The 26,402-nt window shown below is 38.7% G+C and overlaps 1 protein-coding gene across 7 annotated transcripts in view; it reads left to right on the top strand.

Moving 5' to 3' along the window:
- The window catches only part of LOC145715376 (uncharacterized), a 282,156-nt gene that overhangs the window by 156,774 nt on the left and 98,980 nt on the right, over positions 1–26,402 (top strand). The window contains exon 4 of one of the 7 annotated variants that reach the window (XR_014137481.1): positions 5,730–5,934. The exons of the other annotated variants lie outside the window; for them this stretch is intronic. The gene's annotated coding sequence lies outside the window, so the exon portion shown is untranslated. Of the gene's footprint in view, positions 1–5,729; positions 5,935–26,402 lie in introns of those variants that run through there. 7 annotated transcript variants of the gene reach the window in all.

Raw genomic sequence — 26,402 nt, forward strand, 5'->3', positions numbered from 1 at the left:
TTCTGGGTGGAGTGTCATGTCCCATTCATGCAATAAAGTCAGCACCACATTCGCACATTCTCTATTACTTTTTTGTTTTAAATTTAGCATTAAGGCTGACCTGTTTTTCATTATAACATGATTTGTAATAAACATATATATATATAGTTAATATTTATAGAATTGGAAAAAAATGCAGTCAGTGATTTTGTTAAGGTAAAATGGTTAGTTCATTGCAATCCGTAGAGCCATAGCAGAGGAGGATTATATGTACTTCAATTAATTTCTTCATTGTTAGTGAAAATTCTTGCTGCAGTTGAAAATATTCTTGAACTATTATTACAAAAGTCTTCCCTATTGGGATGGTCCATATCCCACCATGGTTCCAGAAATGAGGTATCAAATTGGGGAATACATCTGTGAAACATCAGCCACAAACATTAACTACACTTTAAATAGTTGTCTTTGCGCTACAAAGCTAACTAATAATACCCAGGGATGTTTTTTTGTTGTTGTTGTACTTTTTGGTATATTTTAATGAGGAAAAATTGACCAGCCTTTCTCATAGATATTTTACAACTTTTATAACTTTTTCCCAAATCTCTATAATTTTTTCCACTTTTAAAATTGAATCTAAAAGTACATTTCATAAATCCTGACCAGTGTTGGATATAAAGGGATGTCCGTAATAACTTGCAAGATTTTGTAGAGTTGTGTATGGTTCTCGATTTTACGATGCCTTGGCTGCTTTACAATGTTAAAAAAAAATAATGATTTTGCCAATAAATATGAAGGGCAAACATTATGTGTCTTCCTGACAGGAAATGGCAGAAACTTTCTAAATTACCTCAAGGGATAATATAAGAGATTGCTTATACAGGGATGGTCAGGGTTAAGGGAAGCCAACTGTAAGCTGGTTGCCCAGCAGTCACAACCAAACTACAGCCTGACGGAGAAGAGGTGCAGAAGTAAAGACCTGTCTCTCTCACTCCCAACTTCTAACCTCCTCTGGGACCTCCTGCTGGCTGATCTCATCAGGAAATCCGAGGGAGGAGTACTCAATTTAGAAATTGTGCCCCACAGGCAAGATGGTAAAAAGCAGAGAACAGTTTTTAAAAGGTCAAATAAAAAGTATTTAGCATACATTATAATAACAATAGCATGGTTAGCTACCATTATTAAATATGTAATGTGTTCCAGGTTTGGTGCTAAGCTCTTCACACACATTGCCTATTTAATTCATACAATAGCTCTACAACATAGACGTTAATACCTCCATTTTTTTTGGAAGAGAAACCTGATCTTCACAACATCATAAAGTTAGTGGGATAGGTATTAATGTTATCCTGATTTTACAGATGAGAAAACCAAGACCTAGTGAAGGTAAGTGACTTGCCCAGAAGGGCAAAATTAGTACTTCAGTGTGAGCCTTCATACTCTTTCTCACTTTGCCATACCAACATACATGGCTTTGGGAAAGTTTTACAATGCCTTTAAGAAAAAAGATGAATATTACTTAGTGAAAGAAGCCAATCTGAAAAGGCTACATACTGTATAATTCCAACTATATGACCTTCTGGAAAAGACGAAACTATGGAGAAAGTAAAATGATCTGTGGTTGCCAGGGGTTAGTGGGGAGTGATGGATGAATAGGTAGAGCAGAGGATTTTTAGGGCAGTGAAACTATGGTGTATGATACATGTCATTATATATTTGTCAAAATCCACAAAACTTATGCCACGAGTCAACCATAGGGCAAGCTAGGGATTTCAGGAGACAATGACGAATCAGTGTAGGTTCATCAATTGTAACAAATCTAGTACTTTGGTCAGGGATGTTGATAGTGGAGGAGGCTGCATATGTGGGGGCAGGGACATATGGAAATCTCTGTACCCTCTGCTCGTTTTTCCAATGCACCTAAAACAACTGCTCTAAAAAGTAATGTTTATTTTCTAAGAAAGGAAAAGAAACGTGTAGTACATCTTAATTATATTTGCTATGATCCAAATTTTCTTTCTTTTTTGGTGAAGAATGAGAGATAGTGTAGACTTTAACAAAATTTTTTTTAATGTTTATTTTTGAGAGATACAGAGACAGAGCATGAACAGGGGAAGAGCAGAGAGATAGGAAGACACAGAATCAGAAGCAGACTCCGGGCTCCGAGCTGTCAGCACAGAGCCCGATGCGGGGCTCGAACCCACAAACCACGAGATCATGACCCGAGTCGAAGCCTGATGCCCAACTGATTGTGCCACCCAGGTGCCCCATAGATAGTGTAGACTTTTATATAAGGCTTTCTTCTCAGAAACTTCCTCAGCTCAAGAAGAAAATGCTTATTACAAATTAACTTATTTTTTTTAAGATTAACAATGAAAGTTAAAAAGAGGAAAGCCATTAGTTTTAGTGTGATGCTATATTCCATTGCCTATTGCCTCTTAAAGGAATATAATTTATCAAAGAGGCATTTGGGACCTGTTTTAGCTGATTTTCTAGTTTTTTTCATTCTTGTTACTTTGTTTTTACAGTAAGCTCTTAACTATCCTGGGACAGGTAATTTATTTCCAAATTAGCTCATTCAGGATGGGGTAACTTTGTAAATTATTAGGTAAGAAGTATTTGGGAGTATTTTATTTTTTTGGCCAATTCTGAACAAGATTGTAATCTGAGTCCTCAGTCAATTGTTACTGACATGGAGTGGGGAGCGGAGGCGTATATAATCTCAGATGTTAATACAAGAATATTTATATGCTCTGAAAATCTTTTTCTGTAATCTGTTTTCACTACCAATATATGCCATTGGGCATTCCTTCTAAGATGTTCACTAATAAATGGAGCATGCAAGCAGGGGCCGGCTTGGTAGAATAACTGCTTTTGCTGTTACATCTGTGAATCTTTAGGTAGATGGACAGTGTAATCTAGAAGTTTCCCTCTCTGTTCCCTATTCTAGGGAACACTTTCTAAAGAACCAGCTTCTGTTTCCTCTGTATATATCACGAAGTCAGAGACTTCATAGGAGAGAAAGTTTGCCAATGTCCAATTTCTTCAGAGATAGGAGACAAATCCTTCCACACAGATTTGTGGCAGCCTAATGTACATTTGTTCATCTGACATATTATCTTTTTCTTATTTGCTCAGGCTAGCCTGCAAAACCAAATTTCAACCATAAAGTACTGGATGTATAAAATTCACTGCCCTGTGGAACATGCATGAGGTCCATGTGCTCATTTCTGAACATGGCCCTGGCTGCCAAATACTGAGGGCAAGACGTTTCCTAGTCAAGGCGTGTTTCCTACAGGCCTATGCTATGCAGAGGGTGGAGGATAAAGGTTTAACCCTTCACTGCATGTCAAAATTTCTACATACTTTTAGAGGCCGACCGAAGTTGGGTATATGGGCTTCTACCTTGGCAGGATTATTCATGTCTGTTCCTCACAGGTCTCACTTGCCTAGGGAAAAGTGAAGCGTAAAAGCTGTTGATGGTAGCTGCAAGTAAGACACAAGAACTGTTCAGGATTTACACGGGGCATACGTATTCTTACCAAAGAGCCAGATAGCTCAGTCCAAAGCCAGATCAGAGCTGCACAGATGGTATGCCTTGCACAAGGCCCACCTTTTCTAATTAGCACAAAGGTATCTTCTGACACTACACTATGAGTCCTTGAGATAGTTAATGCTAACCAAAGAGGATGGTTTTTTTCCTAATGTTTATAAAAACGTCTTTTGGGCTAGCACAGGCTATTGCTTGGCTAAGGGGATGGTCCAGGCTAGGTTGACAGAAACAATAAAGAGTTCATGGGGCCAAGCTATAGCTTTGGACAGCCAGGTTGCCAAGGCTAAGAGAGGTGTTTAAGAGAAAGCCAAGCCCAAACAGCTACCATTTGAAAATGTGGGGTTATTCTGGCTCTCTGTTCTCAACTTCAGAGAGCAAGTTGGGTACATTTCTGAAGGCAGTGACTCATGAGCATCTTGATTTATGTTTACTTCCTGGACACATGGTGGGGGGGGGGGGTAGAAGGGGTAAGACAGTGATGTGGGCATTATATTCTGGGAAGGGCAGAAATCAGGGGGTGTGGGCTGGCCAGCTCCATAGGGTTTATTCTCTATCATCTGTAACTGCATCCCCTTCTTCCTTCTGAACTCAGACTCTTGTGCCTGCTTGGCTGTCTTGGCATGTCTAATGCACCTCAAACTCTGTCTGTCAGGTCTTGAACTTTACCATTTTCTCCTGTGTCCGTGAAAGGCACTTTCAGTCAGCTGATCATTTGGGCCAGAGACCTGCAAGTCAGCCTAGTTTCATTCTTCTCTCTTAAACTCATAGTCACTGTCACCAAGTTCTCTCTAGTCTATACTTCTAATGATGTGTCAGTGCATCCCCTTGGAATCCCTAATGCCACTGCTCTGAGTCAGGTACTTCTCACCTGAAATGCAGCCTGTTAGCCTGGGCTTGATGTCAAATACCCCTGTTCATTATCTAAAATGCAAACAGAATGATCTTTTATAAAGTTAAATCTCATCACGTCTCTGTTCTATGGAAGACCCCTTCAACGTCTTCACCCTTTCTTTGGTAGAAAATCAAATTTCTGGGCATGTTAGACAAAGCTGCTCACGGTTTAGCCATGCCAACTTCTGCAGTCTCTCTTCTCACCTCCTCCACCTTTCACTAGTGTTCCGTCCGTGTCGAACTGCTTTGGGATCCATCTCATACTCCTTGTGTTTGCATCAGTTGTTCCTTTAACCGTAATTCCCTTCCTGTCTTCTTCACGCCAATTAACGATACTAGCTTCTTAAGACTCAGTCTCCAGGAAGGGCCCTGTTCTTCTAGCACTTATTACATTAATAATGTCTATGTATGTTTTTGTTTTTCCCCCTTCATTGGACTTGAAGCAACTTAAAGTCCAGGCTGCCGCTTACCTCAATAACTTAAGTGATTAGCATAGTGACAAAAGGGCTGGCACTCATACAGTGTTTCACACTATAGTGTGTTCCAGTTTTTCTTACTCGTAAGGTCTCCTTTCTGCTCAGGGGTAGTGGCGGGAGTTGCTACTGAGACACAATTGGACTAATGTGGCAGGGTTTTAATAATGAAAGGAAGATGGATACACATTCACACCACAAAAAGTTAGTGGGTTCTAGGATGTCGAGAACTGAAGAGTTGTAAGGGGAGAAGACTTTCTATCTCGGAGGAATTCTGAGAATTTTTCCACCTGGCCAGAGTTGTGGTTACATCCCTTTTCTTTTCTCCTGAGACCACCAGAATGTGGGCAGCACATTGCTGTTTCCATTGCTGCCTTCTTGGCTTTCAACTATTATTTCTTTTATTCCTTGACTGATGAGAAATGAGTAGTTTCAGCAAGGACAACTCTTCCCTCCACAGTTTTTCTAAGGGTTTGTATTGGAAATTATAAGAAAGAGATAATGGGAAAAGGGGCTCCACATAATATCCTCCTATCAGTACTTTTTATTTTTCCCAAAAGAGTGTTAAAGGGAGATAAGACACAGATAAGTGGTGGGTCTCATGTTGTATTTATCTATACTTTGAAGGCCACCTAGGTTCAGTGAGTTTCCTGGAAGCTAAGGAGGAGTTAAGAAACAACTGGGGGGCTGAGTTGGGATGGAACAGGGCTAGAGACTGGGCACGTGATCCTGCACCTTGGCTGGTAGAAAGATAGGTAAGAAATGGGGGGGAGGAGAAGCCATGGGTGGTGATGCTGGGGGTACGTATCCTGCCTCTTATTAATTCTTCCTTGCAGTTATTTCCAGCATAACTACTGCATGGATTCCTGGTTGGGATCCACAGTGGGGAATCTCAGAGGATTTCTGCATGGTCAAAGGGATGAGAAGAATTTGTGAAATATATCCTCATAGCAGCAACTGTCAGGGAAACAAATGAGGCTGAGGTTGTAATTCCCAGAAATTATCTGTATGTAAACACTGGTCTAGCACATGTAAAATAGAGACTATACATTATTTTTTAAAGTAATATCCTAGAGAATAAAGCGCTGTTTTTTTCTGTTGTCTTCCATGATTAAGTCATCCCTGACTATTCTAGAATGTGTAGGTCTTTCCTTTTGTCGCCTCCAGATTTAGAGAGTATTTACCAGAGCTAATACGTACAGAGCCATGTCTGTGTACGTTTGTACACATCTGTTTCAGGAACGCAGCCCAGTTGTGTGATTAAAAATATGCTGTCACAAGCCGTATGCCGCCACTGCATTCTTGAAGCCCTGACTAGTTGTATTTGCCCATGAAATCCCGCCAGCTACCAACCAAGAATGTTTTTTCTCTGAATTGTTAAAAAGTATTTTAAGCATGGTGTATCTGAAAAAGTCAGAGCTTTCATTTTGGTTTATTTTATAGCCTTTATTGATTATACACATTTCCTCTAAGGCTTGAGTGGATAACAGCATCAACTGTTGTAATACATTCTCTACTCCACAGACCTGTGTATCACATATGCATGTGCCAAAGCTATGTACCAGATGGTAACTGCAAATGATTTGATATCTATGGTGAGATGGTACTGAAAGAAATACATTTGCATGTAAAACAGGGTGGACATTTCACAGTGAATTTTAAAGCAAATTGAACAAGTCAGCCAGCAAATATTTACTGAGTGCCTACTCTGGGTAGAACCTTATAAGGATTGCTGTTTTTGTGTTGGGTTGCCTGGATGTGAGGCTTAGAAGTGTTGCTAATGCATCATCTTCTACAAGAAGTTTGGATAAATAATGATTTCCTAAATTTTCAAGGTCTCTCCACTAGGATGCAAAGATTTTTTGTGTTATGAACTTGGGACAGGAATTAAGAACATTGTAGTCATCAAGAATTATGTTTTCTGTGGCTTATTGAGTTAGGCATGTGTTGTGATGTTAAGTGACCTGTGGAAGACAGGATGCTGGGTTGGCCCGAGTCATAGGTGGGATCCGATTAGAGATTGTAAATGGACTTGGTCCATAAACAACATATTAGGGTCCTAAAGACTTTGAATATCCAGTAAAATCTTTATCAAGACATACAGAGTGAGGAAGTGACTGAATTTCTGGTCATAATTGTCATTGTCCTGAAATGCATGTTCTTTAGAAATTACACAAGTGTTCCTGGAGAGTGAGTGGCAGGGGTGAGTTACTGAACTGTGCCTATGACCCCTGATTTACATAGTCTGTCTTCCCTGTCCCCCTCTCAAGACCTATAACCAAAAATGAAATGTTCTTCCCCACAGCTAAGACCACAGGACCTTAAACTGATGTCCCACCCCACCTTTTAACTCCATGAAGTAGAAAGGAAATTTCCTCAAAGCTCCCTGCTTTCAAATCATTTTACTGCCAAGAGGCAGTTCCACTAAAAGGAAGAGCACAATGAATTTGCTACACTGAAATAAAATGTCTTGAAAGACTTGACATGACTTTTTTTAGCAGCTAAAATGTTAATATCTTAGCATATTTAAGAAGTAGCCACATGTAGGCAGCTTTCTAATCCTTTGTTTTGGAATTAGATTTCTGTCCTTATTTCTGAGGAAGACAGGGAGTGAATGGGCTGCTAATCACAGGAGAGTAGAGAGGCAATTTGATTGAATAAATTCACACTAATGTGTAAATTACTGAAAGCCCTTTAACACTCTCAGGAATATTTGCATTTTTAAAAGATTCTCATTTAAACCAAATAAATCTGTGGTGGGGTTGGGTAATTCTGGTAGTGTAACACAGGGAAATAAAAGCAAATCAGGCAATGCACAGGAAGCTATTTCAGAGGCTAGGGGGTGGGAAGTGGGGTAGCAGGACTGGGAAGATCAGCCCTAAATGGTTTCTGTTTTCCCACAGGCACCTTTTCACTGATTCTCTAAAAGCTTCATTCTCTAAAAGCTTTTAACCAGTCCCAGGCAGAACTTGAGGCCAGAGGAAGAAAACATGGCCAGGAGGGGGCAGTAGGTAGAGAGGGCATGGAGACAGGGTACGTGGTTCTTTGTAAATTCTGGTCATTGTAAATCAAGTTTGAATACATCAGGGATTAACAGTGGTTTGATGTAAACATGTCTGTACATAGATTGATTTGTCTGTAAAAATATCGGAAGTGTAAAAATAATGGCAAACCACAGTGGAGAGAATAAGTTTTGCTGTTTATGTCAAACACTTGGAAAATATTCAGCCCATTGCTCCCTTGGGCTGGATTGATACTGCCTATGAACTTCCTTCAAGAAAAATACAACCGGTTTCACCATCCATTTTTATTAACTCCACACTCTCAGAGGAACCTTTATGCACTCCTTGAATAGCAGGACTAAATTTGTTTCACTCCATGTAGCACTGTCTTACTGGATGTAATTTTCTGGGAAGCTGGTTTTGCTTTCCAAGACCAGCAGGAATATCTGTGAATATTCTGGTCTTGCTCTGCTTCCTTTGTTTTGTCTCCAGACATCATTTCAAGAATAAGGAAAACATTTGTTTTTCTTTCTAATGGAATAACTTCAGGGCCAGCATACTTGTGATGAGTGGCAGTGTGTACAAGTACCTATTCCCCAACATATGCAGGCTGAGAAATTCTTTTGGCTACGGTAGGTGTAATCAAAAAGGGTTGTTAGCTCAGCAGGGATGTTTGTGCCTATGAAAAAAGAAAATAGGCCAGGAGATTGGGTTTGGATTGGGAGTGGGGGTGGGGCTCAGAGGAAGACCTAGGATGCAAAGGTAAAAGCTCTAGGTCAGTGCTGCCTCTAGAGGTACAATGTGAGCCACGTAGGTAATATTACATTTTCTAGCAGCCACTTAAAAAAAAAGGAAAAGGAACAGGTAAAAGTAATTAATTTTAATAATATATTTTATTGAAACCAGTATATCTAAAATGTTACCATTTTCATTTTGACATGTAATCAGCACACAAAAATTATCAATAAAATATGGCTTTCTCTTTGGGGTTCTAAGGTCTCAAAATCTGCTGTTATCTTATCCTTAAAGCATCTCTCCATTCAGACTAGCCACGTTCCAGGTGCTCAATAGCCACATGTGGTTAGAGCAGCCCTGGGTGATAAACCCTGAGGAAAGATAAGATGATAACCAAAACCATTTATATATTTGTTTACGAGTAAATTATTATAAATAAATAATCAAGAAATAATCTTGTGGAACCGAAGTTAGGGAAAGCAATAAGAAGACAGTGAGAGAAAGAGAGAAAGTTAAGAGATTTGCCTAACTTTGAACAGTGACTCCCAACAAATAGACTGATGAAGGGCATATTTATATGACTATGGTATGGTTCACTGAGTGAGACTTCAGGAAGTTGTAAAGGGATCAGTTTCTACTTGGATTAAAGGATGAACTTGGAGTTCATTCACAGATGGTGTTGGTTTTCTTAAGGTAAGTCTGAGAAACAACTCTGTCCCTAGAGCAAGACAGGAAGAAAAGGTGAATTCCAAAGGCAGTGACTAAAAACTCCATGAATGTATAAATCTAAAGGGCAAAGAGACATCCTGAATCTAATATGCATAATGACATACCGATTTTGAGTGAACCCCCAAATCTCCTTTCTGCAATAAAGTAATTTTTTTTTTTAATTTTTTTTTTCAACGTTTTTTATTTATTTTTGTGGGACAGAGAGAGACAGAGCATGAACGGGGGAGGGTCAGAGAGAGAGGGAGACACAGAATCAGAAGCAGGCTCCAGGCTCTGAGCCATCAGCCCAGAGCCCGACGCGGGGCTCGAACTCACGGACCGCGAGATCGCGACCTGGCTGAAGTCGGACGCTTAACCGACTGCGCCACCCAGGCGCCCCTAAAGTAATTTTTATCTATATGAAGTGCTTTGTTAATTATGAAACTCCTATACATACATGGGTTATTGTTATTGGCTAAAGAAAAGGCTGTTCTATAAAGATGAGCTGCCAGGGAAAATTTTATCACCCCAGACATTATTAAATGTCAGAAACTTGCCCCCACCCCCAGGTGTGTATCAGAGAGTTAGTGGAGGTGAGGGAGGGCTGTCTTTCTGTTGGGGGCAATCTTAGACTTGTTTTATCAAAACATTTATTACCCATCTTTAGAGCCTTCAGACCATTGCTCTCATTATATATTTAGTGTGAGGGCATGTACTGCTCAATAATTATTTTTTTTCCCTCTTAATGTGGGCTTTTGGTGGCTTCATAAACGTGATAAATGGCTCTTCTTAGACACACAAAATAGAGATTGGCAGGCAATTTAAAGTTAAGATTTCCCAGTAGAACCATTGCTACCAATGAGATCACACGCTGACTCTCCTATACTCTGAGAAATGTTAAAGTAAGGCCAAGATTTTTATGGTTTCCACTTTCTATGCCCAAAAGACTTTTCTGTCCTTCATTTCTCCTGTGCCAGCCATAGCTGCATTTTCCCAGGTATGTCCCCTTGGAGTAGACAGACATACACAGATGCTCCTAAAATCAGTCATGTGAAGGAACTTTAGGTTTCTCTGAGACAATTGTGTATTTAAGAAAAGTTACTTGGAAAATCACTTTGGAAGACACAGAAACATTTTTATATCAGGTGACAATGGGATTGGTGTAGTCACAACCTTTTCTCAATAGCCTCTTCTGCAATAGTCTAGAATTAAAATAATGGCACTTTAGGGGCACCTGGGTGGCTCAGTCAGTTGAGCATCCGACTCTTGGTTTCAGCTCAGGTCATGATCTCACAGTTCATCTTGTGGGATTCTGTCTCTCTCCCTCTCTCTCTGCCCCTCCATGCTCGTGCACTCTGTCTCTCTCAAGATAAATAAATAAACTTTAAAAAATGACACTTTATTAAAGTTTGGGGTTTTCTCACACAAGATCCCATTTGAGCTTCACAATAACCTCGTGAGGACATGTGAAAGATTCCACTTTTTCGATACAGGATCTGAAGCCCAGAACATCTGAATGCCCTGACCAAGGTCACACGAGAGATATTTAACAGGATTAGCACTCTAGTGCTTGCCTCTCTACCATATTCCCTTCTCTTTTACATCTTTGTAAGTTGTGTTTTCCAAGCCATGCAACCTGGAGCAGGTTTTAAGGCTCCACTTCCATTTATTATAACCCCGACTCTACGATTTCTGCCAACCAGCTCCAGGAGTCTCAGGGTCTTTTTTCCCCTAGGAATCTTGTGGAGGGAGGAGAAGGGACGGGGGAGGAGTTCACATATGTTTGTGACTTGGATTTGCTGGTTACATGGTGGCAGGCACTGTTTTCATTATTTTGTGATCCAGTTTGGAATCCATGATGTGATTTATTACTGCCCATATGCTGAAGCAACTGAAACCCTCCTAAGGTACTGAGGCTGCCCAAATGTTATGCTCTCTCGTTTGTCTGGTTTAGCTCCAGGCTGTTCCAGGGTGCAGCCCAGACTCCAGCTGCAGGGTCACCCCTGAGTGGGGAAGTGCCCTTTTGCCCCACCCCCCACCTCACCCCCAGCTTCCATTGTTACAAATGCTGTTAAACACTGCCCTCAACAGAGTCTTAATGGAAACTGCCCTTTTCACGTTTATTCCCTTTTTATTGTATTTAGCCCTGAAAGGTCCACAGAGGCTGAGCCAGAGAAATGTCCAGGTAACAAGCTCCAAGCTGTTCCCAACTGTCGTGTTCCTCCAGCAGTGCCCCATTGAATTTAAACACAGCTGGCCTGCCTTTGGGGGGAGTTATTTCCCTGAAAATCCTTAGATCTCTCTAGCCAACAGACTCTGTGGCTTCCCCTGCCTTCCTTCCCTCTGGCCAGACAGGTCCATAGTTTAGGTTATCAAGCTGATATCTCTACATTCACAGCTGCTGGAACAATTTTCCCTAAAACTCCATTTTCTCAGTTACCTTTTGTACACATCTGTTGACTCAAAGCCAGATTTTTCTGCCTGAGTGTCAAGGCCTTTTACCAACCGTTCATTTTATATTATTATTTTTCATGCCTCTCCCTCCATAGGATGTCAGAATTTGCTTGTAATGGGCATTTTCCATATATATCAATGGGTTCATTGAGTAAATGACAAGCTATGGGTGACAAACTAGAGACTGAGTTTTCTTTCTCAGGTATATTTCTAGATATTTTTATTAGTGCTTGAAATGTGGTTCAAATTACATAGCTATTATCATCAGTCTTTTCCATCTTCTCTTCCTCATGAATCTACCTGAATAATATTGTCGGTAGTGGATTAGTAGGGTCTCCTTCATTAATGCTGGAAACCGCATTAATTAGCACAGCGTTATGCTGGTCGTTAAAAAACCAGACCTTAAGTTCAACAAAAACATGCTCAGGAGTTTATAATGTGAGGGAGATGATAGTACTTAGATCTATTCTGTAAAAGGACATCCAGATACTTACATAAATACATGATGTTTTAGCATAAAAAACCATCTAAGTTGTGTGAGCATTAGTGTAAGCAGTTTTATGTGGTCTAGAATTTAAGAATGAGTCATGAGAATTGCATATCCAGAGAGGATATGGCCAGGTTAAAAAATAAATCAGCACTCACTTCCTCTTTGGAAACACTTCAAGAAGGAAATGAGATTTCCAACACTCTTTTGCTATGAGGAGGAAGAAGTTGAGGTTTGTGGACGCCCGTGAACCTCATAACTCTCTTCCAGATTGAGACCAACTGAGAAATACATACAGGTGTCAGAAAGAGATCAAAATAAAATATTTACTGCTGATAAGGCTGAATTGTAGACCATGCCTTGGACCCCAAATTGCCTTCCTATTTACCCCTTACTTTTATCCTGAACAGAACTTACTAGTGACAGGAAGGTCAGCTGGACATTTCCAGACCTCTCTGTGGGAGAGAGGGGTTGACAAAAGATCAGCAGACAGTTATTGAAGGAGAGATACAAGGAAAATGTACTGGGTTTGACTAGTGACCCTTTCCCCTATCTTAACAATCACATAAATCAGGAATCAGCAAACTGTATCTGTAAAGGACTAGAGAGTAAATATTTTAGTCTTTGAGGCCATATGATTTTTTGTTCCAACTGCTCAACTCTGCTGTTGTTGCATGAGAGCAACACTATATTAACATATAAATAAATTAGGATGGCTGTTGTATTAGTTTTCTATGACTATTGTGCGAAGTACCACAGAATGGGTGGCTTAAACAAGAGAAATGTATTGCTTCACAGTTCTGGGGGCCAGCAGTCTGAGCCCAAGGTGTGGGCGGGGTTGGTTCCTTTCAAGGGCCGTGAGGGAGAATCTGCTCCATGCCTGGCTCCTAGTTTCTAGTGGTTTGCTGTCAATCTCGGCATTCCGTAGTTTGTAGAAGCATCAACGTGATCTCTGCCTTTATCTTCACCTGGCATTCTCCCTGTGAGCGTAGCTCTGTCCAAATTTCCCTTTTTTGTAAGGACACCAGTAATAATGGACTGGGGGCCCACTCTACTCCAGTATAACTTGTATTAACCAGTTATATCTGCAACGAATGGCCCTTTTGCAGATTAAGGTCACATTTTGAAGTATGAGGAGTTAAACATATGAATTTAAGGGAGACAATTCAACTCATAATGTTGACATGAAATGTTAAATTTCATATGGCATGTGTTGAGATAATCTTCTCATTTTTTCCCCAACCATGTGAAACATGTAAATGTATGTAGGCTGTATAAAAACAGGCCCTGGGCTATAGGTTACTAGCCTCTGAGATAAGTCCCTCTTCCTCCAGAGGGGAGGACTGAATGAGGGAGAGAAGGAGGGACCCCAAGTGTTCCTTCCTTCCTAATCCCTCCAGGGGCATGAGTGAGAGTTCCTTGCCCTCTGTGGAAATTTTGAGGATATTTACATAGGCCAAAAGACCCTGGCTAGTCAAAAGGCAGAAAAGGAAGATATTAGTAAGGGTGGTAGAATGGGAAAAACGAACAAATGAAGGGACTAAAAAACAGGAAGGTAAAATAAATTAGAAGGATTTGTAAGCATAACTTGCAATCTTGTGTTTTAGAGCATTTAAAAAAATACAGTAGGTCCTGTGAGGAATTGACCAACATGGTCAAAGTAAATCATGAGAAGAAAGTAGTTGAAGTAAATCCACAAGTAGGAAACCTGGAGAGAAAGATCATGCAGAAATCTAGACTGAGGTTACAAGAACTTTACTAAAGCTATGGTTGAAGAATGATAAAAAGTATTCAATAAAAACAAAACAACAAAACAAAACCAAAAAAAAAACTCTTTCTTTGCTCTAGGGAAGGGACTTTGTCTCTTCTCTAAGACTCTGAATTCCAAAAGCTCTTTGTTATATGTTCTTATACTTCTTATTCTCATTGTGGAAGAAATGCAAGTAAGACTTTGATTTTCATGATAAAACTTTGCTCACCCTATAGGGGCTTTGTGCACATAGATATCTTTTTAGTCAGCCGTCTGCTTTAGATACTTAATTTCCTTTACTGATCTTAGTCTTTAGTTTCCAGTGGTTTTCTTTATAACTTTTATTATAAGCTTTTATGAATCAACAGATGTTTGTGGGGAGTGGTCTTAAGGGACATACTACTCTCATCTGCTTTTCACCTAGAATACTCTATAAAGTCTGCTTCTATATCATGCCACAAGACTAAGAACAGATCATGTGTGCTTCATTATTTTAATCTTCCCCCCAGAATTGCCTTCACAGATTTATAATTTAACAAGGGCCTCTGAGCTTTAATTAAGGGTCAGTTTTTCTATAATAGCCATAAAAAGGATATTTCTGTATCTCTTATGAAGCTTCTGTTAAAGACTCTCAATTATATTATTCAGTGCTAGTGTATGAAGAGCTAGGTCATAAATTGTTTCTAGACTTTAGTGTTAGAAATAAGATGATCTCTCTCTGATGAAGTGGGTACTTTAAGTAAGATAACCATGCTACAAAACTTCTTAATACCCATTTTACTTTGCCTTTTCAGAAGCTCAGAGACCAGTTTTGTCCTTGATTCTAGCAGAGAAACTCAACCTAGGATTTTTAGTTCAACCCTCTCCTTCACTTTATAACTTGGATATTTTGACTTTTAACTTGCTTCAGTGTTTTTTTTTTTTTATTAGATAGTGCCTTTTATGGCAAAGAGATACAAAACTTTTTTGAATGTAAGTAGGATATAAATAATAAATGGTTGGCTCTCATCACTCTGTCCTGGGGCATTATCCTCTAGAACAGATTTTTGTGACTTTAATTAGTTTCTAATGCTACATCAAGTTACAGTGATTTTCCCCCTACAGAATCCTTAACAACTTCTCTCCTGACATGCTATATTTGTTAAGGAAGCAAATACATATTGGACTCCAGAAATACATGTGATTTTTTTTTTAAAAGAAAGTATTGTTTTAGGTGAACGTTCAATGATTTCTCTTTAAAAAAATAAAAATGAAATAAAAATCACTTTATTTGGTTATGTATATTAGGATTCTTTTGTTTGAAAATGACAAAAGCTTAACTCAAACTCATTGAAGTGGAAAAAGATAATCTGTTGGCTCAAATAATTTGCAAAGACAAAACTAATCTGTCTGTCTAGCATTACATAGGGCTAGATCCAGGAGTTCATAAAGACTTTTTTACTCATCTCTCTGCTTTGCTAAACTAGCTATTCGCTCCATTATTGGGTAGGCTCTCCCCACAATGTAGCAAAAATGACTAGCAATATTTCTGTGTTTGCACTGTACTGGCAGCTGGCATTCCTAATGAAAAAATACAAAAAAGTCTAGTTTCAATAGCTCCAACCAAAGTCCCAGGGGGAGCTTTTATTGGCCTGGTTTTGATCATGTGACCATCCCTGGATGTAATCACAATGCCTGAAGAAATCGAGTACTTACTTAACTGGCCAGACTCCTGGGACTGTGCTTGCTCCTAGAACCAAGTAGATGGGATCAGCCCACCCAAACCACTGGACTCAGAATGGGGAAGAGATAGTGTCCCAAAGAGATTTGGGGCTGAACAAAACACGGGTTAACTACATCTCGCATTGGCTGCCCCGCATCCATATATACCTTCTTTGGCACTTACATAATTCCCCAAATGGCCCTGGCTAATATAATGCAAATACACCTATACAAAGAAAATTTGCTTTACCTCCACTCTAAAGGGAGGTAGCTGTTAGGCTCCTCCAGTTACTCTTTTCAACTTTAATTCCAGAATCTCTAAGTTATGATATTTTTCTTGGTTGTACCTAAACTAGCTCCTCGTGTTCAGGCAACCTCTGGCTAAATGTTGTGTTTAACACTACCAGTTAACAGTGGCAGAGAGAAAACACTTGCTGCAACAAAACTTCCGTTTGGCAAAGGGAGAGAAGAAAGGCAACCACTAACAGCGATCTCAGTCTCATAGCAGTCATCTCAGGCTGGACAGAGAAAGCGAGGACTACCTGACCTGGCAGTGGAGGGAGTTCTTTGTTCAAGAATCTGGCCGGCCTGTCACTGCTTTCTGGGAGCTACTCCCTTTCCATTGTCCTACATAGCCACATGGCAGATGCACACTGGGAGGCTTTCGTCTTAACAGCTACAAACATTGCAGTTCCTCCTTGCTGTTGGTACAGGTTTGGGGCCTGAAATCTGCCTTATAAGTTGGGCATCCTCAGGTCTGTTTGGTGAGCCTCGGCATTTCTCTGGCAATGCCACCGGATCTCTTGCTAGGACTGGCATGCTGTTTATTTCCTGGATATTTTCTGGATTGACTCTTGTATAGTCATGGCCCACCACTCTGGTTCCAGCCCTCATTGTTTGTTCCTCTGAACAATCTGCCTTTAGACTCTGCCCCTCCCCCAGGCCATCTGGAGCCCAAACTGGGAGACCATGAACTGACATCCTGCAGATCTTAGTCTTCCCAGTGGTAGGAGTCCTGGAGATGGCTTTCCTGGAAGAGTTGTAACTGTTCTCTGTTAGTCAGGGGACGTGTTTGGAAATGACCCTCCAGCTCCCCTGGTTCACCAGGATCTCCATCCCTTTTCTCATTGTGCTTTCTACTTGCACTGACTTTAGCAAGAGGCAGATAATTATATATCTACCACCACAAAAGACACATGGTTATCCGCTATTGACCATTTTAGAGTGCCAAGCATAGGCAGAAAGGACGACTCTCAAGAAAGACTGAATCCCTTTTCCTCTCTGCTTTCACAACTGCCAGATTAGGCCGCAGGCTGTCCTTTCCTCTGAAGGCTGAAAGAAGGAGCCAACACCCTCCAAGAGTTTGACACTTTTTTCCTGATCAAAAACTCTATCCTTGATATTATGTGATTTGAGTTCTAAGATACATTAGGAGCCTTTTAACTGACACTTTGCTATCAGATAATAGCTTTTACTCTTTCCCTAACCTGGAATGGGTGAGTCCTCGACCTCATCTCAGCTGAGCTAATATAGCATTTTAAAGTCTGTTTTTTTTAACGTTTTTATTTATTTATTTTGGGGGGGGGGGGATATGTGCTTGTGAGGGAGGGAGGGGCAGAGAGAGAGAAGGAGAGAGAGAATCCCAAGCAGGCTCCATGCTTCAGTACAGAGCCTGATGCAGGACTTAAACTCATGAACCATGAGATCATGACCTGAGCCGAAATCAAGAGTCAGATGCTTAACTGACTGAGCCACCTAGGTGCCCATTTCCAGGTAGTAAATTCTGTATTAAGATTCATTTTGGTGCAAGCAATAGGAATCCGGTTTATAAACACTGAAGTAGAAGGAGTTAATTGTCTTTCATAACCAGAAAAGCCAGAGATGTATCCATCTTCAAGCACGTTGGTTATAGAGGTTCAGTGTCATCAGGACACATTTTTTTCCTTTTGTCTTTACTTCCTGTGTTGGCTGCATTCTGATAGTTTCCCTACTTTTTAGCAAAGATATCCACCCACAGTTCTGGGCTTGCATCATTCTTAGAGCTAGCAGCATAGCCAAAATTGTAAATGCAGAGATTCCTTTTTTTGGCCTGTCTGAGTCATCTTCCCATTCCTCAGGGGGGTTGCAGTACTCTGACAGGTAAAGCTGTTTATGTCCTCTTGATCCAAGAACAGGACCAGCCACTTGTACTGAAAATAGCAGGTGGGTGGTTTTCCTGAAGAGATGCTAAGTCAGAAAGCCTATATCTCCTACATTGAGAAACTCATCTTTAAAAAAAGGAAGGCAAATTCTGAACAAAATTCAGTCTTGGCTATATACTATCATCTAACTAATTATTAAACATATTATTTCTAAATCATAGTGGTTCATAAATATCTTGGCCTCAGGACACCATAGCTCTTCTTAAAAATTATTGAGGACTCCAAAGAGCTTTTGTTTTTGTGGGTTACAACTACTGATATTTACTATATTAGAAATGAAAAAAAAAATTCTGTATTAGGAATTAGAACAGAAATTTAAAGTTATTTTTCTTAAATTAGTACAAATAATAACAATAAGACTATTACTTAACATAATTAGAATATTGAAGTGAAACATTACTATATATTCCAAAACAAAAAAAAATATTTAGTGAGAAGAGTTTTAAATTCATTTTAAACTGACTGCTTTGCCACTTCTTAAAATATATTTTTTGCAAATCTCTGATGACTGACTTAATAGAAGACAAATGTATTTTTTTAAATTTTTTAAATATTTATTTACTTTTGAGAGACAGAGACAGCATGAGTGGGGGAGGGGCAGAGAGAGAGAGAGAGACATAGAACATGAAGCAGGCTCCAGGCTCTGAGCTGTCAGCACAGAGCCCAACGCGGGGCTCGAACTCACAAACTGTGAGATCATGACCTGAGCTGAAGTCGGATGCTTAACCAACTGAGCCGCCCAGGCGCACCATAACTGGATTTTTATATCTGCTTTTGCTTCAATTTATTGCTGTGTTGTTTTGGTGGAAGTATATGAAAAAGTATAGCCTCATATAATTATGTGGTTGGAAAAGGAGGAGTATTTTAATAGCCTTTTTAGATAATTGTGTGTAGGCTTCTTTTATACTACACCAAAACCTAGCAAGCAGTAGTTTCAGAGATTCAGAAACTGTATCAGTGAGCTTTTCATATTCTGTTACATTGAAATTGACTGGGTATATTTTGACTTTGAATGTATCTTTTATTCATGATTTTATAACATTATGTTTTGGTTATTTGGAAAATGTTGGTTTATGTAGATCTTCCAAATGTTGACACATTTCATTATATAGTTTCCAAAAATCACGTTCATTTACGCCACACAATTCTCAGTAGCCTTTGAAAGCTATCAAGTTTATAATGGTAGATAAAAGTTTTCCAAAACTCTAATTCTCTCTCTTAAAAGCTTGAGTTTTATCTTTGGCAAAAAATACTGTCACTTTTCCTTGAAGTGATAATCTCACTTTGTTAATTTTTGTTTAATGTTTTATTTATTTTTAAGAGAGAGAGAGAGAGACAGAGTATGAGCTGGGCAGGCACAGAGAGAGAGGGAGAAAGAATCCACAAAGCAGTCTCCAGGCTCTGAGCTGTCAGCATAGAGCCCAACGCGGGGCTCGAACCCGTGAACCATGAGATCATGACCTGAGCCTAAGTCGGACACCCAACTGACTGAGCCACCTAGGTGCCCCATCACTTTGTTAATTTTTGAGATGTCTGTCAGATACCCAAGTCTGAATAAGTATAGTCTGTCAGTTCATTCAAGTAAAAATAATCCTTCATGGGAAAAGCCTCTGTTTCAGTTTGCTACTCAATCGTACCTGCTTTTCCTTAAGCCAACCATCATACTTTCCTATGCAGTGAAAGTGCTTTCTGGGGTGTCTGAGGGGCTCAGTTGGTGAAGTGTCCAACTTTGGTTCAGGTCATGATCTCACGATTCATGAGTTTGAGCCCCAAGTCAGGCTCTGTGCTGATAGCTCAGAGCCTGGAGCCTGCTTCAGATTCTCTCTCTCTCTCTCTCTCTCTCTCTCTCTCTCTCTCAAAAATAAATAAACGTTAAAAAAAAAAAAAAAGAAAATGCTTTCTGCTTCCTTGCTATGTTGTCACACAGAATATTTAAAAGATGTAATATTCAGGGTTGAAATGTAATAAAACAATTTTTACTGCTTCATCAAGGACACTCTTAGGTGAAACTTGTGCTTTGTTTTTCCACTGCTAGTGCATGGCATTGAAGAGTACAATGATTGCAGGTATAATCTGGGGCCACGTTGTACTAAGGCACCATGAACAGTTTTACTTCTGTGGTTTTGCACCATTAGTACAAGTATCAATATAGTGAAAGAGGCAAATAATATCTTAGCCTTCTAAAAAAATTAATTTTGACTTCACAAATGTCCTGAAAGGTCTCAGAGACTCCCAGGGATCTGCGGGCCACACTTTGAGAGCTGCAGCTATTCTCATAAGCACTGAAATAAAGACATTTTACTGAGATCCGTCATAAAAGGACCCATGAACATGAGCTGCTGTTTTGACATGTCCATTGATTTTCATCGGTCATTTTTGTCATTGTGACAGTACGTGTCAAACTAGCTTTGAAATACTGTGCTCTGAATGTCTTTTGAGAGTTCAGGGGGGAAAGTCAGTTTAATAGAAGTATTGAGTCAGGATATCGGCCCTTAGCACACTTGTTTGCCAGACAAATTTAAAAATGGTCTTATTTTTATTTAAAATGTTTTGTTGCTTAAAAATAATTTTAAGGGGTAATATTAATGTTTTGATAATATTTTTCTATCTATCAAAACCATAAACAGCTTTTTGGGTTTATAATATTTAATTTTGTTCTACTGTATATGATATTTCATGCTTGTGAAATGACTATGTCTTTCTTTAAAAACACTTGTGAGGGGTGCCTGGGTGGCTGAGCGTCCGACTTTGGCTCAGGTTATCGTCTTGTGGTTCATGAGTTTGAGCCGCACCTCGGGCTTGCCGCTGTCCACACGGAGCCCACTTTGGATCCTCTGTCCTCCTCTCTGCCCCTCTCCCTCTGGACTCTCTCAAAAATAAATATAGACATTAAAAAAAATTTGTGAGTTAATTCTGTATGAATTTTTATTTACTTATTTAATTACATACTGAAATGTCTTTCAGGAATAGAGAAACTCGAGTTTGCATTCCAACTATACCATTTACCAACTAATTGATGATAGATTTTTAACCTTCCTAAGCTTCAGTTTCCTCACTCATAGGAAATTGAGGGCATTTTGGATGAGTGATACAATGATATCATAGATGTGAAACTTAATACTGTTTGCCATATAGAGGGCACTCAGTTTTCATTTCCTTCTTTTTGTCCATTAACTTTCCCACTCCAATCATGTTTTCTGTTTGTTTGTTTTGAGAGAGAGAGAGAGAGCGTGTGTGTGTGTGTGTGTGTGTGTGTGTGTGTGTGTGTGTGTGAGTGGGGACAAGGCAGAGGGAGAGAGAGAATCTTAAGCAGGCTCCATGCTCAGCTTGGAGCCTGTCCTTGCAGGGTTGGATCCCCAGACCCTGGGATCATGACCTGAGCTGAAATCAAGAGGCATATGTTCAAACACCTGAGCCCCCCAGGCGTCCCCCAGTCCATACTTGTAAGAACAAGCACTGATTACAGATTCAGGTCATCAGGAAGGGAGTTTTGGTCTTCCTGCATTCAGTTCTAACTGAAGACCCCAGCTTCCAAGAGCCAGCTTTCTTTGGGGCAGACCATGATGCAGGATATAACCGAAGGACTGTCACAGAAGTAGGGCCTTTCTAGAAATTTCTCAGATAGAACAATTGCTTCCATCCTCCTGATATAATTTATTTTTTAGGAGAATTATGGAAAATTAGGGAGGGAATTAGGGCAGGTAGAGAAGGGAAGTGTGGTGTCATGGTAATCTTTTGTAGTTGTCATTACTTTTTCAAGTTCTTTTTTTAACACCATAAATTTTTTCTAGTAGTTAATACTGTTATCCTTAAACAAGCAGGCATCCTATAAATATAACATTCACACTGAAGCATTATTTGGTAATCCTTAAAACAAGTTTGTCATCTTCGTCATACAAATTTGATAAAAGAAAATCCTTGCCTTCATATCATGTAGTTAGAAACTAGAATTATGGTTAGAATGTTTTCTCTTACTGCCTGACTTCATGAGTGGTGCTCCCCTCAGGATAGACTCCCTACTGTACTGGGTTCTACTTGATTAATACTTGGCAGTTCTTGAGTCCTTTTACTGCTAAATATATAAACAAAATGTTAGAAAAAGTTATCACAGTCTGAGACAGAAAGGGTTTCATCAAGCATTCAATCGATTGTGTCTGAAGAAATAACAAGGCAAAGAGCACCCGGAATGGATTTATTTAACCGCAAGCAAAATTTTTCATTGATTCATCTCTAAAATATTCTGTTCAGGTGCTGTTAAGGCTAATAATTAAAAAGGAACAGGGGCGCCTGGGTGGCTCAGTTGGTTAAGCATCTGACTTCAGCTCAGGTCATGATCTTGCAGTCCCTGAGTCCCAGCCCCGCGTCGGGCTCTGTGCTGACAGCTCAGAGCCTGGAGCCTGCTTCAGATTCTGTGTCTCTCTCTCTTCCCCTCCCCCACTCATGCTTGTGTGCAAGCACTCTCTCTCTCTCAAAAATAAATACACATTAAAACAATTTTTAAAAAGGAACATAGCTAAGTGACAGGATAAAAAATATCTTCATACATGTGACTATACAGAACTACAAGAAATTGTCCATCTTATTTCCCTTCTCAAATGGTTTTCTAATTCTTAGCTTTATTTTCTTTTAAAAATTGCATAATTAAATTTAAATGTTAAATAAATTAAAATGGCTTGATAATTTGGTCTGAAAAGATGGGTGGCCAAGGTTTCAAGAAGCCTGGATGCTTGTCCTTACTTTCACTCTAAAAATTTTTTTACTCATTCAAATCAGTTAACTTTTCTTAGCCTTACTTCTGTAATTCATAAGAATAAGTGTTTTGGACTAAACAATTTCTGAGGTTAATTCATGTGCTAGGATTTGAACTGTAATGTACTCAAAATAGTTTAGTTGCAGTAGGGAGAATTCAAGACTATTTCAAAGTTCCTCTCTCGATTAATTAGTATTTCTGAAGCATTGTGTATGAAAATATGAAGGAGGCACAATTAATGTCTTCTTTTTTATATTATATTATATTATATTTTATTTTATATTATATTATAACTTTTGGATCACACTGTATAAAGTATTTACTTCTGATTCCTCATGATCTTTCTCTGTAATTTGCACTTCTATTTATTTAATACAAGAATTATTTGTCTTTCATCTTGTAAGGAAGTTATTTGAGATTGTTATTTTATGTGTATTATTTGGATTCCTTTAATAGAAAGCATTTAGACTCATTTAATCTTATTGGTTATCTTTTTACCTAAAGCCCAATCTTATCTTTTTCTCATTATAATAGTAGAGATCCTATTATCTTATCTCTTGACTGTCACAAAAATGCAAATATTTTTAAATGTTGGATTTTTTAATACACAACAATATTCTGAAATAAAGGGACTATAAGAAGTCTTATAGTAAAGTGATCAGAGAAATTTGAGTGTTGATCTATTTTAACTCCCACCATATCATTTCCATCATAACCCTTTTATCAACATTGGGATAGCACTTTACTCTGGAGTACAAACTTAGCAGAGGATGATTCCAAATTGCTCAAATTAAAACACATCAGTTGCTATGCTGTTCTTGTAAATATTTTATGTTGGCTTAAGGCTTGAGAGTAAATGTGTTATTATTCTCTGTTTGCAAAGAAATAGATGCTTTTAAAACTTCAGTTCACATATATGGAGATATCGGTGGCATTCTAGTTGGTTTTCCTGAAATCAGTCTGTTGATACCACAGCTCTTTTTTATTAGACACTATTTTAATGACTTATATTATACTACTAAAAAATTGGTTGCTGTTGATGTACGTGGTTAAAGGACTTTCTAGTTCATATTACAGAGCCTTGCATATGTGTACTTTTTTAACTCCCATGGTACTAAAGTAACATGAGCTAAAGAACCACAATAATAACCACATATGCTCCAAATCATTTATCATTTCAGAGTTTCAAGGATTATACATTCCAAGAAGCCCTCACACATTTAACTCCATCTTCACCAAATCCAATCCTCTCCACAATGACTGGGGCTCATAGGAAATGGGCCCATGAGAAGACACAACAGTGTCCAACATACTTGTTAATTGTGGATGTGACAGCATGACATGACAGCTAGCTCTAAATAGAGAAGGAAAGACTGATTATGGTCTTGATAACAGATGATACATAAAATCAATAAATCAGCTAATTTGGCCATCAAATCAACTTGAAAGATTTTCATATTGAAGAGACAAGATAAATAAAGACATCAATGTAAAGGTAAATGGGAGGAGGGACTCAGTGGTTGAGCTGTGATTTAGTACTACAAACTAGTATTCCCACCTGTTTACTACATGTTTTTACTACATGTTTTACTACAGGTTTTGGAAAACCTGTCTCACTTCTTTATCAGTAGGAGATTGCCTAAGGTAATAGGTAGTAAAACCCAAGCTAGACTGTGGTTGAAGATGAGATACTCATTGACACAATGGTAGCTGTAAGTCTGTTGGCTGATAGTGGAAATGAAATGCAGCCTGAGTGTAGTCTTCAAGGCAACTGACATTATTCATAGAACAAATTGCACGTTTAGTCTTCATGGAAAGGAAGTAGACTGTATGTTTTTGGTTATGTCTGGGTGGCCAGCACATAACATCAGCAACATACGTCGATTTTCCTAGGCAGGAATTAGATTAAAAATTTTGGAAATTTGAAGGTTTCAGAATATGATGGGACTCATTTGAGGTTGTTATAATTAAGCTAAGCACATATATATATATATATATATATATATATATATATATATATACTCAAAGCTTTAATAAGGAAAGCCAAGGTCTGTTTTTCTTGACATGAAAGGATAACCACAAAGGAAGTCTGGTGTGAAAATAAGTCCAAACAGCTCTTAAAAAACATCTGTTTCTTATATATCTGTTTAATTGGGAAAAACAACACTCATAGGATAATAGCAACAAAGCAGAGTAGATTATCATGTAACCAAAATTTATCCTGAAATGAGACTATAGAGTTAAAAAATTGAAGATAAAATAAAGTTTAAAATGTGCCTTTTGATACTGAGACAAAATGGTTCACATACCTTCTTTATTTAAAAACAACAGTCAGACCAATACTTTTACCTGCTTTTGTACCTTGAGACCAAATATCAGCACAGTAAAAAAGGTAAATGATAGTTTAGTATCATTGTAGAAAAACTTTTTCCTTATATATCTGAAAGCATCTTGGGTACACCAAACATACATGGTTCAGATATTAAGAACTGCTGTGCTAGAGTGTAGACTTGGGTCCATGTTCTATCTCCCAGGGTTGTTGAAAAAATAAAAGGTGTAGTTAGTCAATATAAATTGTACTAATTGCAAAGCATAAATGCAAGTTAGTAGCAATAGTATTGATTAGTTATTATGGATAGTTATATTGACTTGACACATGAAATGTCTATGTATTATAACTGCAATAAAGCCTTAAAACTAAAAAAAACCCAAAAAACAAAAAACAAAAAAAACAACAGTCAGTATATAGAAACTGTATCATCTTCAGCAGCAGCATTATGAAATTTAAAAGCACTCTTCTACATGTACCACTGTCCTAGGTATGGTACGGAGTGAACAAACCTGGGAGCCCTTTGGTTGCTTAACATTCAAAACCTTATTATATGTACCTGGACATACAGGTGATTCAGACAAAGTAATTAATATGACACAAGTATCTGATGTAAATAAATACTTGAATAATAATATTCATATTCTGTATAAGAACAAAGGAAACTGCATAATAGAGTAGGATTATGTGTTAGGGAGAGATTTGCAGATTAAAAATCTGCAAGACCAGAAGGAAGTTTCTACCATGAAGATATTTTAGGAACTGACCAATCGTTCTAAATAATTTGATACTAATTATTATTACAATTTTAATAGTAGTAATTATAAGCACTAATTTGGATGGAATTATATTTACTCTGCTATTTTAAACTTTTCCTTTAAAAAAATGACTTTAAGGTTAATTCATTTTTTGAGAGACAGCATGAGCAGAGGAGGGGCACAGAGAGAGGAAGACACAGAATCTGAAGGAGGCTCCAGGCTCTGAACCCATGAACACAAGATCATGACCTGAACTGATGTCAGATGCTTAACTGACTAAGCCACCCGGGCGCCCCTTAATTTCTTATGTTAACACTTGCTTCAAAGACATTTATCCTTGCCTGAAATAAATGATAAAATATACTAACTGTAGAAAGATAGTGAGCCCAAGATCAAAATTGATTTAAATCACCATTATAGAAGTATAAAAGACCGAGAATAATGCAAAACAATTTGAAACTGTAACCTCCTCCTCCTTCCTGCTGGCTTTATTCAAAAGTAATGTATACACAGCAAGTATTTCTATCCTGTTTAGAAGATGGGAAAACTGGGGCTCCTGGGTGGCTTAGTCAGTTAAGCTACCAACTTCGGCTCAGGTCATGACCTCGCAGTTTGTGAGTTCGAGCCCCGTGTC

Source organism: Panthera onca, chromosome A1 (assembly GCF_046562875.1).
Source record: "Panthera onca isolate mPanOnc1 chromosome A1, mPanOnc1 haplotype 2, whole genome shotgun sequence".
Taxonomy (NCBI): Eukaryota; Metazoa; Chordata; class Mammalia; order Carnivora; family Felidae; genus Panthera; species Panthera onca.